General features: G+C 41.5%; 1 protein-coding gene across 2 annotated transcripts in view; it reads left to right on the top strand.

The window, feature by feature from the left end:
• Nucleotides 1–333: 333 nt before the first annotated feature.
• Nucleotides 334–14672, top strand: part of LOC134002542 (microtubule-associated protein 4) — a 112981-nt gene continuing 98642 nt past the window's right edge. For both annotated transcript variants that reach the window (XM_062441894.1, XM_062441893.1), the window contains exon 1: nucleotides 334–397. The gene's annotated coding sequence lies outside the window, so the exon portion shown is untranslated. The remainder of the gene's footprint in view (nucleotides 398–14672) is intronic.

The raw sequence follows: 14672 nt of genomic DNA, 5'->3' as shown, positions 1-14672 counted from the left end.
TGGGCGGAATAAGGGCGTCTTCCTGGGCCCTGTCCGTATCCAGAGCCCGTTCCCCCCGGCGATTGGACCGGCACCGTCCCGTAAAAGGAGTCAAACTTCTCCATTGTATGCACAGCGTGTCTGTCAAAAGTGCATTCGGTGACGACGAAGTGCCTGGTCTGCGTTTGAAAGCAGCGATAGGTCAATGACCCCGTCACTTAAAGCCGAGCGTCGATTTGATTGGGCGCAGCGAGAGCCAGTCAGAGCGATAGCGCTGTGATTTGTTGGGAGTTTCTCCGGGGGTGGAGCAGGTTAGTCTGCGGCCAGCGAAGCGCACTCACGGGTGGGCGGATCGTAGCGGTGACAGCGACGCTCAGAGACTCCCGAACAAACTGTCAAAAAAAGCAGACAAGTAACGGTGAGTGGAGAAAGAAATATGAACGTCGTGTGTGTTGTGTGTGTGCTGTGGTGTGGAGACGAGCTGTGTCCCGCAGTGAAGCGCGGGAAGTGCGTGCGGACAGCTACGGGCTTCAGCAGTGAAGTGACGGTGATTTTGGATGAGTGATCTCACAGCCACGGTATACTGCTGCAGGAGAATGCTGCCTTCAGGTGCTGCTCGGAAACTCTTACTTTCCAATATTTAGTTTAGCGTACACGCAGTAGCAATGTACTCGTCTCGCCCTTTTTTCCCCATCCAAGCTATTGTCCATTAGCTACAGGCTGCTTTTAGCTCCTTTGCACCGTGTCATTGCTAACACCGACTAGCAACTTTCACTTTCCCCCGTCATGGGCTATTTATTACATAGGTGCGTCGTTCGTGTGCGACGGGATACAGTAACTTGGACGTTCCCGACAGCACTTGAGGCAGCATGGGTGCTCACGGTGAAGTTGCACTGTCACAGCACAGACAGGAGCGGGCAAAGTTATGCAAGCACAGGGACACTGTTAGATCTGCCCATTCATTTGCAGCTTGTGTGTGTGAGGAGGAGTGCAGGACTGCTGAGGCTGTCATGTGCTGTTTGCAATTGCATCTCATATTGAAACTATGTGTTCTTAACTGTCTGCATGTGTAGAATGTAGCGCCTGACCGATACTGGATTTTGTGGGGCCGATATCAGTAGGCCTATAGGTCGTAAAAAAATCCAATATCAATATATTGACCAGTATAAATATCAAACACAATATGCAATGAAGGCAGGATATTTCCTACTTTAGTAATACACTTTATTGTCACAAATGATAAAAAGTATCTATCTATTTAAAATAAACATAAAATGCTGCCTGTTTAACCTTAAAAAAATATGTTGTCTAATATACGCCAATACTTATATGACAGCAATATATGTGTGAAAGGCCACTATTCGCAAATAAAATCAGCTGACCGATTTATTGGTCAGGCTTTAGTAGACTTATTCATGCAAATTATGTCATCATAATACTGGATATTGTAGTAGCGGTGCGTCCTTGGTTAAATCCAATCAGAAGAGCCACAGATATTTTCCCGCTTTCTTCTGTCACTGTTGTTTTAGCTCTTATCATTGGCAGCTTGTCATGTTGCTGATATACAGTATAAAGATAAGCCTCACTCATTCACTCATTCGCCATTCTATCACTTCCCTCAGTTAGTATGTGGTTTCTGGGCAGGGAGACGGGGTTGAATATTTTCTGATATCCATGCACATTAGAATGTGGCGAATGTGTCATTTCTAAAATAATCAAAACATTGGAAATAGTACTTTGACCCACCCAAAAAATTCTTAAACCAACCAAGATTTACCCCATCGTCTTTCCATAGATTTCAACTGCATCTCACTGTCATCATCAGTTGCAATATCTCAATCATGACGCAGCATGCCTAGTCATTGCCGTCATTGCTCATCTGCTGATATGGTATAGTCAGCTTTTGTCCCCAATTTGACAAGCTGTGCCCAGTTAAGTGGTCTTAAATCTGAAATTTGTCCCCAAATGTAGCCTATGACAGACCACATACATACATGCATGACTCGTCTCCAGAAGTGACGGTTCACACCTACGCTGGAACATCACAGCACATTTAGCCTCAGAATGATATAAAATAATGAGAGGAACAGCGAAGAGGATTGTCCCTCCCTCCCTCCCTCCCTCCCTCTCGCTCTCTCTCTCTCTCTCTCTTTCCCTCCCTCCTTCTATCCAGATTACTCTCAATCCTCCACAGCCAGATTACTGAGTGGGAAATAAGAGGTGGGACTGATCTAAGGCCCTGAATTCATTATGGACTTGATCCAATCACATTCCTAAAATGTCCCGTCGCTTGATGCTTTGCTGTAAGGGCTGCCAAAGTGATCAGGTATTAGCCTGGAGGGTTTGACAGTTGTCAGGCAGGCCGGGGGTGAGCAGGGGAGGCGGGGCAGGGGTGTTCCCCTGGATCGGTCACTGTCACTGAGTCTTTGAGATGAACAGCTACAGTAGCTCTGCAGGATCTTAAAAGTTTTACAATGTGCAGAGATGAAAGGACAGTGAAACACATGCTTTACTGCCCAGGGATCAAATCCCATCTGAAATATCTGTTTGTGCTTGGTTGGGTCTCTCCCAGCTTCCCTGCTGCTTTTAGAGGAAAACAGTAACTTGTGTGAGAAAGACAAATAGATAGAAAATGTCTAGGTTGGAACATTTTGTATCAAGATAAGTAGGCCTTTCAAGCAGTCTCTATTACCGAAATGTTCAAATTGTAGTCAAAGCCCCTGAATAAGTGAAGAAAGAGGATTATTTATGAATCTCTACCTATGCCAGCTGTGAACCCAGAGGTAGAACAGATGATCCACTAATCAGAAGATTGGTGGTTTGATTCGAGACTCCTCCAGTGCTTGCCGAACTCCTACCGATGAGCAGGTTGGCACCTTGCTCGGCATCCCCCCTTGAATGTTGGCACTTGAGTGCTCTGAGTGGTCGGAAGACTGGAAAGGCTCTCTATAACTGCAGTCCATTTACCTCCTTTGATAATGATGACTTTGAAGGATACCAGCTCATACAACCTAATTATACTGTAATGGTACAGTGTTTGTTTGTCTTGAGTGCAAGGCCGTGTCATAAATTCTAATTGTCGGTGCTTTTTCCGAACAGCCGGGAGTCTTTGACTGTGAGAAACTCTTTACAGTCTTCTGTTTGGTGCTGTTCCGTTTGCTGGAAGCATGGAAGTAACAACTTGGACTGTCTCAACTCCTGTGAAGAAGAAAAAGTACCTTTAAAAAGCTTTTACCGCAAACAGTTTGGAGGAATACTGCAGCACTAAGAGTCGATATTTCCAGTGATGAAAACATCCAAAAGAAAAAAGAGTAACATCTGTTTTAGTCCCTAACTGTTTTATAAATACATAAGCCCAGCTGTTCAGATTCTACTACAGCACCTCTGTCTCAGTGTGCTGAACCTTCACCAGTGTTTCCTAAGTAGGCCCACGCTAATGCTCAGCAGCCTCCTGCCAACATCAAATACCACTCAGTAGTTTTATAGTTGTGGACAGTTCTGGATTTGATTTTCTTCTTGGAAAAAACTCTGCAAAAGGTGAACTTCTACTTAACAGTAGCCTGCTGATGGATCCTGTAGATTTCACTGATTCTATGTGTGTCCACTTGCCTAAACCTGTTTTTTTTTTTTTTGCACGACCACAGCATTTTACCAGAACAGTCAGCTCTGTGACAAATTACCCACTTTTTGGACAAATTGGATAAATGATCGGTCAAGAATGTTTGCCAAAATCTGATGTCTGAGATTAGCTTTGAAAAAGAGGCTTTGTTGCAGGAGAGTAATTGTAGAACTTGTGGGATGGTCGGACATTCGGCTGCCCGTACAAACCAGGTGAATAAGCATATTCATTTCCACTAACATTTGCTATAGAAGGTCAATGGTGTGAAGAACATCCTTTAACATTAGTAATATTAGCTTTTTACTGCTAACCCATTGTTTGAAATAGAGCAGAAACAATCAAATCCATTAGTCAGTTGACCGATATTTACTTTTTTGATAACTGATGAATTGTTTACGTCGTTTTTCTCATTCGACATTTACTGGTTTAATCTTCTACTTTGCTTTTGTTTGGTTTATAACAATCGTAAACTGAGTATCTTTGAGTTTTGTTTGTGAGACAAAAGACATTTGAAGACGTTACCTCTGGGTTTAAGAAACTGATTCACCATTCTCCGACATTTTATAGAGCAAACAGTTAATCAAGAAAAGAGTAGAGTAGAGTAGAATCATTACCGAAACATACGTATAAGAAACGGTTTGTAAACCTTTGAACTACAGTAGTTAACTCAGGTGTAATCCAATCGTGTCGTGTGTATGTAGTTTGGACTGTAGTTGTTGAGGGCGTTTTCACAATTGCCTTGTTTAGTTCGACTGAATCGCAGGTGTGAAAGCAGCAATCATGCTTGGGTGTAGACCAAAACAACCAGACCAAGACCTTGTTCAAGAGGTGGATCCAACTTTTTGGACTAAACTAGCTCCCGTAGCCAGCCACGCTGTGCACTGTGCCATGCTGAGGAAGAGCTTTGTGTCGTAAACATAAATCAAAGGTTGACCTGGCGCGGCAACAAAATATGTTGACTTCTCCTCGTCATCCGAAACCATTCGTGGTCCATTTTGGAAAGCTATACAAACTCTACTTTCTTTGCCATATCACCAGATTTCAGAGTGACAGCTCCCACATGGTTTCCTGCTTGAAATCAAACCAACCTAAAGACAAAATGCAACAAAGCAGCAACTTTTCCACTGCTTCGGGCCAAAGCAAACAAACTATAGGTGTGAAAATGCCCTAAGATAACACTATAGTCCAGTAACAGATAGCTATCCTTTTAAAGTTTTTATACCGATGCTGTATAAACGTTATTTTTAGACTAGACAGTCATATGACTGACTCAAATGAGCCAAAATTAGCTAAACTATTTCTTAAGGCCCAAGATTGAATGCAACTTTCTGTGGCCTACTTGACAGTTTACAATACTTGATGCTAAGATTTCATCGGTCGGGACTAAATACATCTGCATGCGATATCCACCCTTTAAGCTCTGGTAAGCTGCTCATAGACCAACTCATTTTAAAATATATTTGATTTATCCGATAATTAAAGCACATGAAAGATCATTGGTTTTAACCTTTGTGATAAGCAGCGGGAGGCAGATGTACATGTACTGCTCCCAGTATTTAATCTCATGTGAGTCTAGCGGGAAGGATTTAGTTTGACATATAATTCAAGTTTTTCATGTCGATTGTTATAAAGTATTGTGTTCAGGGACAGTAAAGGTTTAGATTGGCACATCGCTGTAGGAAATAATGTTATACAATGGCCCGATATTGTAAAGGAATCCATGCTCTGATTTATCTGTGTAAAAGCTTCACTCCTTTGTATATTAGTATTCACTGATATATTTGACCATATGAAGGGTGGTGGAACAAATATTTGTGTCCTGGCTTTATGCCGTACCTTTGGGGGGAATCATTTTTTGAATGGTCTTGGCTTTAAATAAATAATCAGGCCCAAAGCAGACATCTCCTTTTTAATGAAGTTCCAAGCAGGGGCAATAAAAATGTTTAAATATTTAAAAAGGAAAGATTAAGACAGCAGTAGAGTTGGGGTGTTGGATGGATGTCAGTGAGTTTTACTTTGTTTAAGGTCACTGACTCTGTTCATTCAAACAACACAAGTGTCAGAACTCTGAGTAGAAGGATCCTCCGCTTCCTCCAAATATCTGTTTTTATCCACTTGACAGATGCCAAGAATGACAAAGCAAAACAGTCAAGTTTTTTATTAAAAAAAAAAAAGATCTACATGAAGTGACCATGGTAGACTTCAGGGACCTTTTATATTAAATTACAATAATAACATTGAGTCCAGTACATCTTTGTGGTCAGGAGTCCTCATTTCATCTGCCAGAGGTTTTTATTCCTAGTTTAACAAAAGTCATTTAAAAAATTAAATAAAAAGTTTATCAATAACTATTTTGATAATCATTTAACTGATCAAGCAAAGATGCCAAACACTGAAAACACATTGAATAAATATTTAACTTTGGGGGTTTGGACTGTTGACCCAACAAAACAAGACATGTAAAGATGTTGTCTTGATATAATGAAGCGAAAATGAAAATCATAATTTGTTGCAGTCATAAAACTGATACGTGCGTAACTTTTATGGTAGCTCCATAAAAATGGAAAGTTGGCTGACTCTTTTGAGGGCATTGGTCAAATACACTGTTTATCCAGGCTAAAGGTCTGCAGTGATGGATGAGCTCTTCTGGCCACATTTATATTGAATCTTAATGCAGTGTGCATAAGCATAATTAATGTTGCCATACATCTTGTCCAGAACAGAAATAAAATGATTTTAAAGTATAAGACGGGATAAAGGAAAGAAGGAAGGAAGGTGGGGGTTAGGAAATAATGACTGTGCTAGGAGGAGAGGGAAGGAAGGACGGAAGGGAGGGAGGAAGTGTTCGACTGCACGCAGGTTCCTAGAGTTGCTCAGTTGAGCACATTGTGAATTCTCATGCTGTGGAATGCCAAGTGTGGAATAATTGACTGGAACCCAGAGACTTTGACTCCCTGCTTTCTTGCTCTCCACCCAGGCGCTTAAAACAAACCTCCCTGATGCATCATCAGCTGCGGTTTATATTAACCGGTATAAGCCTGTATCATGTGTAGCTGTCCAGGCTATTATATAGCTATTTATACATATAGTAGTTGTTCTATATGGCCGGAATTCTGGAATTTTAACAGCCATATTGGCGTAAAAGCTGCTCACCATGACTGTTACATCATAATTAATTTCAAAACCTGCCATGCATACCTGAGCTTCTATGTTAAGGCTCATTTGGAAGTTGTGCAGGTCGTTTCGGGGCCAGGGTTAAAATTAGGGGTTTCGAGAAAGCTGACGTCAGCTGCTCTTTGACTGTAGCAGGATACTGTCTTCAAGGTCAACAGACTGCTTCATCCCAGCCTCTGTCTAGGAATCAGGAAGCAGGGGAAATCCATCATCCATTCGCTGCTGAGCTGCCAAACAATGCTTCAGCTGCTGGCAGGTTAATCTGGGACAAGGACGGCATTATTACCCTTATATAATAATGCTTCCTCAGTTACATGCAAACCTATTAAGTTCTTATTTTACTGGTTTTCGTTCTCAGTTCACCCTCGCCAGTTGGTAATTTCCAGACATATGCCTATTTATTGATGCCCCAGCTGCTGTCTCCCCATTGCATTCTATTGTAGCTTGAATGTTGGGAACACAGTCAGTTGTTAAGATGCATGATGGCCATACCCAGAGTGGGCAGCTGCTGGAATGTTAAAGGTGCAGTGTGTATAATTTCGAGGCATCTAGTGGAATGGACTTGGCAGAAATGGAATAGAATATTAGTATAACCCCATGAATATAAGAATTGTTGTGTTTTTGTTACCTTAGAATGAGCCCTTTATATCTACATAGGAAGTGGGTCCTTTTCCATGGAGCTCCCCATGTTGCACCGCCATGTTTCTACAGTAGGCCAGAATGGACAAACCAATCACTGGCTCTAGAGAGGGACCTTTGGGTTTTTCACAAGTTTTGTGGGCACTGTAGGTTCTCCTACGAGTTATACTTTGGCGGGGGAGGGAAGGGTTATTCACTTGGTTGCAATATACAACCTCACTGCTAGATGTCACTAAATCCTACACGCTGGACCTTAAAAGCGAGTATCATATAAAGTAGTTTGTACGATATATTTTCTGTCCACACTGAAAAAAAAAAAGTGTTGTGAAACATCTGGCTTCATAGAATGGAACAAGACGCAATAATTGTTGACATGATTGGTAATGTTACTGAGCAAACTCAACTCCACTAGGACCACTAGGCTTACAATACACTGACGGGAACCCTATATGATCTAATGTGATCAATATTCAACAGAGGGGTTAATGGCGCCAGTGATGCCAGTAAGGCTCTGCAGCTTATTGAACTCCCAGTGAATCTGTGAAACATTTTATACTGTTTACTGTAAAATCAATGTGGCCCTAAAACCTAATGATTCATCGATTTATAACATTTCTTTCCCTGAGCCCCGACTGGCTGTGATTCAGCTGTTTTCACTGAAACATCAGTGAAAGGTCAGGGGGGATCGGGGGGAGGGATTTTGCCTTTTTCCCAGCAGTTGTCAAAAGTATGTAATTAATAAAGATAAATCCACGGTCTGTAAGGTTTCAGGCAGGACTGCTGGCAGACGAGCTTGTGTTTTTTAGTGAAAGGTCAGAACAGGAAAGTCAGGTTGTGGCCTGTTCATCAGTTCTATCCAAACCCCAAATAGCTTCTATCAGAGTTTCTGCTGCTCTCCAACAAGTGATATGCTGTCTTTTAACGTTGTCAGGGCTTGTTGTGAATCCCTTGGAGAGAAGTCACAGCCAGGTGAAATTATACACTCGTTCTTTCTGTACTTCTGTGTCACATGCAAAAAAAAAATTAATCAGGTTCTTCCAGGAAATAAGAGAGAAAACGCTGCTTTAGTTTCAATGAATTATTTATCGCTGATGGTTGATTTGAGATGGCAGACAGTCTGATTGCTAAATAATCTGTTGCTGCAACTAATGATTTTTTTTTTCAAATAATCAATGAATTGTTCAGCTTTTCCCAATTTTCCAGAGCCGGAGTTAATGTCTTCAGATTTTTTGTTCTGTCAGACCAACAGTCCAAAAGGCAAAGTGATCGTCATATAAGACTTAGAAAAACAGCAAATCTTTACATTTGAGAAGCTCAAACCATCAAAAATGTGGTGTTTTTGCTTGAGAAATGACTTAACCATTCCTTGTTTTCGCATGAAAGCAAATGTCCTTATCAGACACACAGAATAAAAAGTACAATGTTAAAGTATCTTAGACCTACAGTTCAGAGGCCTTTGTAAACAGTGGCTGGATAAGAATAATACATTGTGTAGATAAGATGCACGGTATTATATAACCTGCTGTTTTTTCGGATAAAACCTCCAAGCTTCAAGAATGCCTTGCAATCCAATGACGTCATAAAATAATATAACTTAAAATAGTCAGTATATCCTATAAACAGCAGCGGAATGTGAACTGACCATCATATAGACTCATCCAATGTCAGTGAGTTCATGTTACATGTTAGTTCGTGTTTTAATCGATAATGAAAATAATTTGGCTGCAGACCTATTTAGATTATAACCCTCCTTTTAATGGTATATGATGACTGTATAGTTTAGCTTGTATAGCTATAACAGTATAGTGGCAGCTTGTCTACTTCTGCCTGCAAGCTGGATTAATCTATACTATAGGTTTATATACCAGGACAGCTGCCCCCTTTTATTTAGTTAGTTTTAACCAATCAGAAGGATCTTGCTCATTTAGTATAACTGTGGTTGATTGAGAACAGCCAGTGATATCATTTGGATTTCATAGCTCTATATCTCACTAGCAGCCAGACACCCTGATGTATATGAACGTGTACATAAATGTGTGCGTTTTTGGGGCTGAAGGGGCGGAGTCTCGCGATTGCGTGACGGCGGCGGATTGAATGAATGAAGTGATGGAGGGATTGGAGAGAGGAGAGAAAGAATGGGCATGGTACAGAGTGAACCGGTCACTTTAATCCCTCCTCACAACTGCAGCAGCTGGACCTGTGTGTCAGCAAGCAGGCTTTACCGCTGCCAATCAGGCCCCCCCCCCCGCTGTGAATTACAGCAGGGTGAGGAGCTGGATGTCATACAGGCGGAAGGATGGATGGATAGGTAGATGGAGGGAAGTGATTTTATAGAGGTATGTTCTTCTAGATGAGTACAGAGAGGCCTGTATCATGTGTCAACACAGGGACAAAAAACAAAGGAAAGGATAGCTAAGGGAAAGCAGTTCAACTGACTGAGCATGTCTCAATAAAAGACTGAGACACCTGAAACTAAACCAACATTCCATCCCAAACTAAAACATAAAGTTCTAATAATTGTCGGTAAAATAATCAACAGGACTTTCAGAGTCAAATAAAACCATTAAAGCCGTGCAGAGCGGGAACTGTCAGACCATTAGTGTTTCTCGGTGTCAGCTGATAGCCTGAGGTCGAAATGACATGTGTGAGCAAGTCAGCATATTTCCCAACATTGAATATTCCTCCAGAGACAGAAAAGTGTTAAGCTTCTGTCATAATGGCTCAGGTTGGCAGAGCTTTTCTCTGTTTATACTGGAACCGCCTAAAGGGGTTTTTATTTTCTAGGTGATGAAGGAACTTGTAGAATAGTCACTTGTAGTGCTTTGTAGAATAAAACATGCAGACAGCAGCTTATCAGTGTGAGAACCAGTAGTAGCATCAGTGTGTGTGTGTGTGTGTGTGTGTGTGTGTGTGTGTGTGTGTGTGTGTGTGTGTGTGTGTGTGTGTGTGTGTGTGTGTGTGTGTGTGTGTGTGTGTGTGTGTGTGTGTGTGTGTGTGTGTGTGTGTGTGTGTGTGTGTGTGTGTGTGTGTGTGTGTGTGTGTGTGATTAGAGCTCACTGTGACAGACTCTTACCCTGGAAGGTTGAGTCCAAATATACAATAATTAACATAATTAATAATTAAGCTGTGAAGCTTAAATGTGAGTACAGCTCATTTTTATGACTTTATTGACTTTATTGTCATTTGCACAAACAACAATTTATAACTCCAAATTAATCAATTTACAATCATTTAAAACTGATTAATAGCAAATAGTAAAGAGTCTTTTATAAAAAAAAATAAAATGCTGGATTGCTGCAGTAAATCCAAACTTCATGAAGGCTCCAGTATTCTGTTGTTGTTGAAACCGTTTTAGAGAAGTGTTGATTTAATGTTAAGGGTGTGTTTCTAACATGTTGCCTCCTCCTTCATATATAAATGGAATATAGCATATATAGCACATCTCTGTGAGTATAATAGTTGTATTTGACATATTTACACATGAAAATGAATCCAGAACTGTGTGTGCAGCTATGAGGAATGTGAAGCATGTGAAGTTTGAATGGGGGGTTGTCCTATAGAATCCACTGTTGTGTTGTTCCAGCACACCAAGCTACACACACACACACACACACACACACACACACACACACTATAGTGAATAGCCGTGTACGAGTGTGTGTCCACTACCTGTTTGTTTTGGGATTACAGTTTGACCTCTTGTGTGTGTCTGTCTGTGAGTGTGTGTCCGCGCTGCTTCACATTCCATTGCGATGTGTTAAGCCTCGCTCTGCAACAATAGGGCATGGTTCCCAAAGAAATACTCCATGTGTGTGTGTGTGTGTGTGTGTGTGCGTGCGTGCATGTGTGTGTGTGTGTGTGTGTAGGCGAGACCACGGGGACATACAGGGAATTCATTCAGCTACTGTACACTGCGTGTCCTTTCCAAAGGGAGGGATGGAGGGATGGAGGGATGGATGGAGGGAGGGGGAGGACATGATAGAGGGTGTGGACATCACTACCTGCCTGTCTGTGTGTCTCTCTGCTCTCTAATGGGCTGCAGCAAGTGCTGAATTATACAGACATGTCCTGAGAGTCCTGTGTAATGCTATTAGAATGAGAAGACTGCACTATCTCACACACACACACACACACACACACACACACACACACACACACACACACACACACACACACACACACACACGAACACTAGCTCTTTCACTGAGCCCTCAAACAGGTTCTCTGTGGGCTCCATTAAGGCTCTGTGTAGATGCAGCGGAACACGCACACACACATACACACACACACAGACACACAGACACACACACACACACACACACACACACACACACACACACACACACACACACACACACGGCACATATTAACATTACCTAAAGTGGAGTTCTATGAATGGAGCCAAACATCAAAGACACACTGGCTTTCAGTAGCAGATCAGCAGGGCACTGACTACTCCTACACACACACACACACACTCAAACACACACATAGACACGTACAAATACACACCAGTTTAGTCTCACTTTAGTCTTTTTAGTTGCTGCTATTTGACTGTACAGTAAGCATTTCTGTCTGTGTCCGCTCTATTTCTATGAGTATAAATATAATGCAGAAATAGAGTTTGAAGAAGTGAGAGTATTGCTAAAAACGGAACTCAGCTCACAACAGAAAGAGGATGTGATATCACGGTCCGGATGTGGATAATCAATGGATATTAAGCAGAGTGATCAGTGCTTTAGAGCGATGCTGTAGAGTAATGTACAAATCAAAGAGAGGAGTAATAGCTTCTGCATTTTTAAAGAGAGGTTATCACTGTTCTCTTCTCTGGTAATATTTATGTAACATATAGTAATATTTCTTACACTCTCCTCTCCCATTGCTGGCAATAAAATAGATCAGCCAAATCTACAAGATGATGTTAGTGTTTATTAATGTTAAGCCCGCTATGAGCCAAAGTGATCTATTTTCAATAGCCACAGTCAAATGAGTTGAAGGTTAACAGTTAAATAGCATGCAGTCATGAGTAACCAGCATACTATATTTATCATGGAGGATGATGTTTGATGGGAAACCCCTCACACACTGACGCTGACTCTGCATAATTCATCTGCATATGCTACACTATTCATTATATATGTGGTATATCATACATAAGAGATCAACTATTACATAATGTTGTATATATATATCAGAGCACTTTACATAAAACTTCCTCTCTGCTGCCTTTAACATTATGTGACATTTTATATCACTACCTGTTTGACATGCACTCATGAACATATGTTAAAGTTACATATATGCAGTGTATGAAAGCACACAAACACACACGCACACGCACACACACTTCCAGGACTGTGTGCTCTTCGCTTCAGTGAGTCATCAGACTATTTCGGTGCGAGTCACATCAGTGTCACCTCATGCTGTTTGCATCCGGAGGAGAGGATTGATGGTTAGATGGAAATGGAGGGGTGTGGGTTTGTGTGTGTCTGTGCGTGCGTGTGTGTGTGTGTTTGCTCTGTAGCAGCCCAGCCCCGGATGTTGAACTCAACGAGCACATTAGTTTCCTGCCTATTTTCATCCTATCAGTGTCTTACATCAGATGTCATGTATTACAGACTGCAGTGACTCATCTTAACTCTATAATTGACTTTAGATCAGAAAACATGAGTCATTTGGTTCATCATCATGTTGATATCTTTATGAAAAAAGTGGTGATTTCCTTGATATGAATTCCCTTAAAAAGACCCTAGAAGGTATTACAAATCTTTTTTTTTTTTTTTTTACAAAGGTCAGATCTTGAACAGTTGACAGTAACTCTAGACAGCAACATAGTTTTCACAAAACTGTCATTCAGTCAACACCGTCAGACCTGTAAATACTGTTTCTGCTGCTCGCTACAGTAGCTACAAAAGTCTGTTTTTGTTGTCTGGAGTATCCTATAGCAACAGGCTCTTAGCTTGCTGCTCCCCACCTGTATGTTCTGCTGTGATAGAATATGACTGTTGGACAGCTGAGTCATCATCCGACTCAGATTCGATTCTCATCCTCTTCGTGCCTTTTTATAGCCATGGCAACATTACCATGGCAACAGTCATGTTTTTGTTTATTTGTTTTTTCCCATTTATCCAAAGATGCTTCCGACTTCCCCGTGAACAAGCGAGTGAGCATCACGTAGTCCTGAAAGAAAAGAGAGAGGCAAGCGTTGCGTAGTGCACCCTGTGTAATGTACACTTACAGCTAACCTACCTTTTCTAACCTACCTTCCATACAGTTAGTTTTGCTGTAAGGTTGTGTACCCCTTCCTCCTCCTCTGTGTGGGGGTCACAGCTGCACACTGACCTGCATGGTTCTGTGAATCAGGTCATGATCAGAGGCTGCAGGCCAGAACATTACATCACTTACTGCTGCACAGCACAGGAGAGGAGAGGACATCGACCAGCCCAGTTAGACAAAGTGTTCGTGTTCCGAGCGTACACAAACACACACATACACACATCAGGAGGTGGAATGACCTGAGCCACACCACTCTGCCCAGAAAACTGTCACTGCTAATGGCCAGTCAGTGTAGACGGATGCATTGAGTGGAAGGCGTCAGACGTGGTTATAAAAGGGCGTCACACTGTGTCAGAATACAGAGGACGCACCGTTTGACTTTTTATTCAACATCCTGTTTAATTACCCCCGACAGTATCAATCACCACGTGTGTGTTTCAGTCCCCCTCTGTGTCTGTATGTGTGCGCAGTTGTGTTGTTGTCATGTTCTCATGTGCAGAAGCAACACTAGTTTTCCAAGTGATGGTCAAATGAAACAAAAGCACATTCACATTCATTCAAGCTTTAAAGCCTTTACAAGCCAACATTTCCAGGAAGTACAGTCAGGAACTATATCTGGAGACTTGACAATCTTTTTTAGCAAATTCATTTGTACATTTATTCTGAATATGAGGAAAGATTCTGCTACATTAATCATTACTGATGTTGACATTCGATGAGTGATTTTGATAATTGTAAGTTTTAGTCCACAGATGTAACATTACAATGCTGTAACAACCCTTACTCAAAGTGAAAAAAAAAAAAAAAAAAAGGAAACCACATTACCCACAATGCAACTTGACTACCAACAGTTCAGTCATTCAATCACAAACTCAGATGTGTTTTGTTAGAAGTGGTTAACGTAGCCTGTAGCTGTTAACCTCACTTCTCTCTACCTCCACACCTCCACATATACTTCATTTTCAACAGACCGAGTGATGTTATT

The sequence above is a fragment of the Scomber scombrus genome, chromosome 20, assembly GCF_963691925.1.
Source record: "Scomber scombrus chromosome 20, fScoSco1.1, whole genome shotgun sequence".
NCBI lineage: Eukaryota > Metazoa > Chordata > Actinopteri > Scombriformes > Scombridae > Scomber > Scomber scombrus.
Note: the sequence above shows the minus strand (reverse complement) of the source record. Positions and strands in the feature narration are given on the sequence as shown.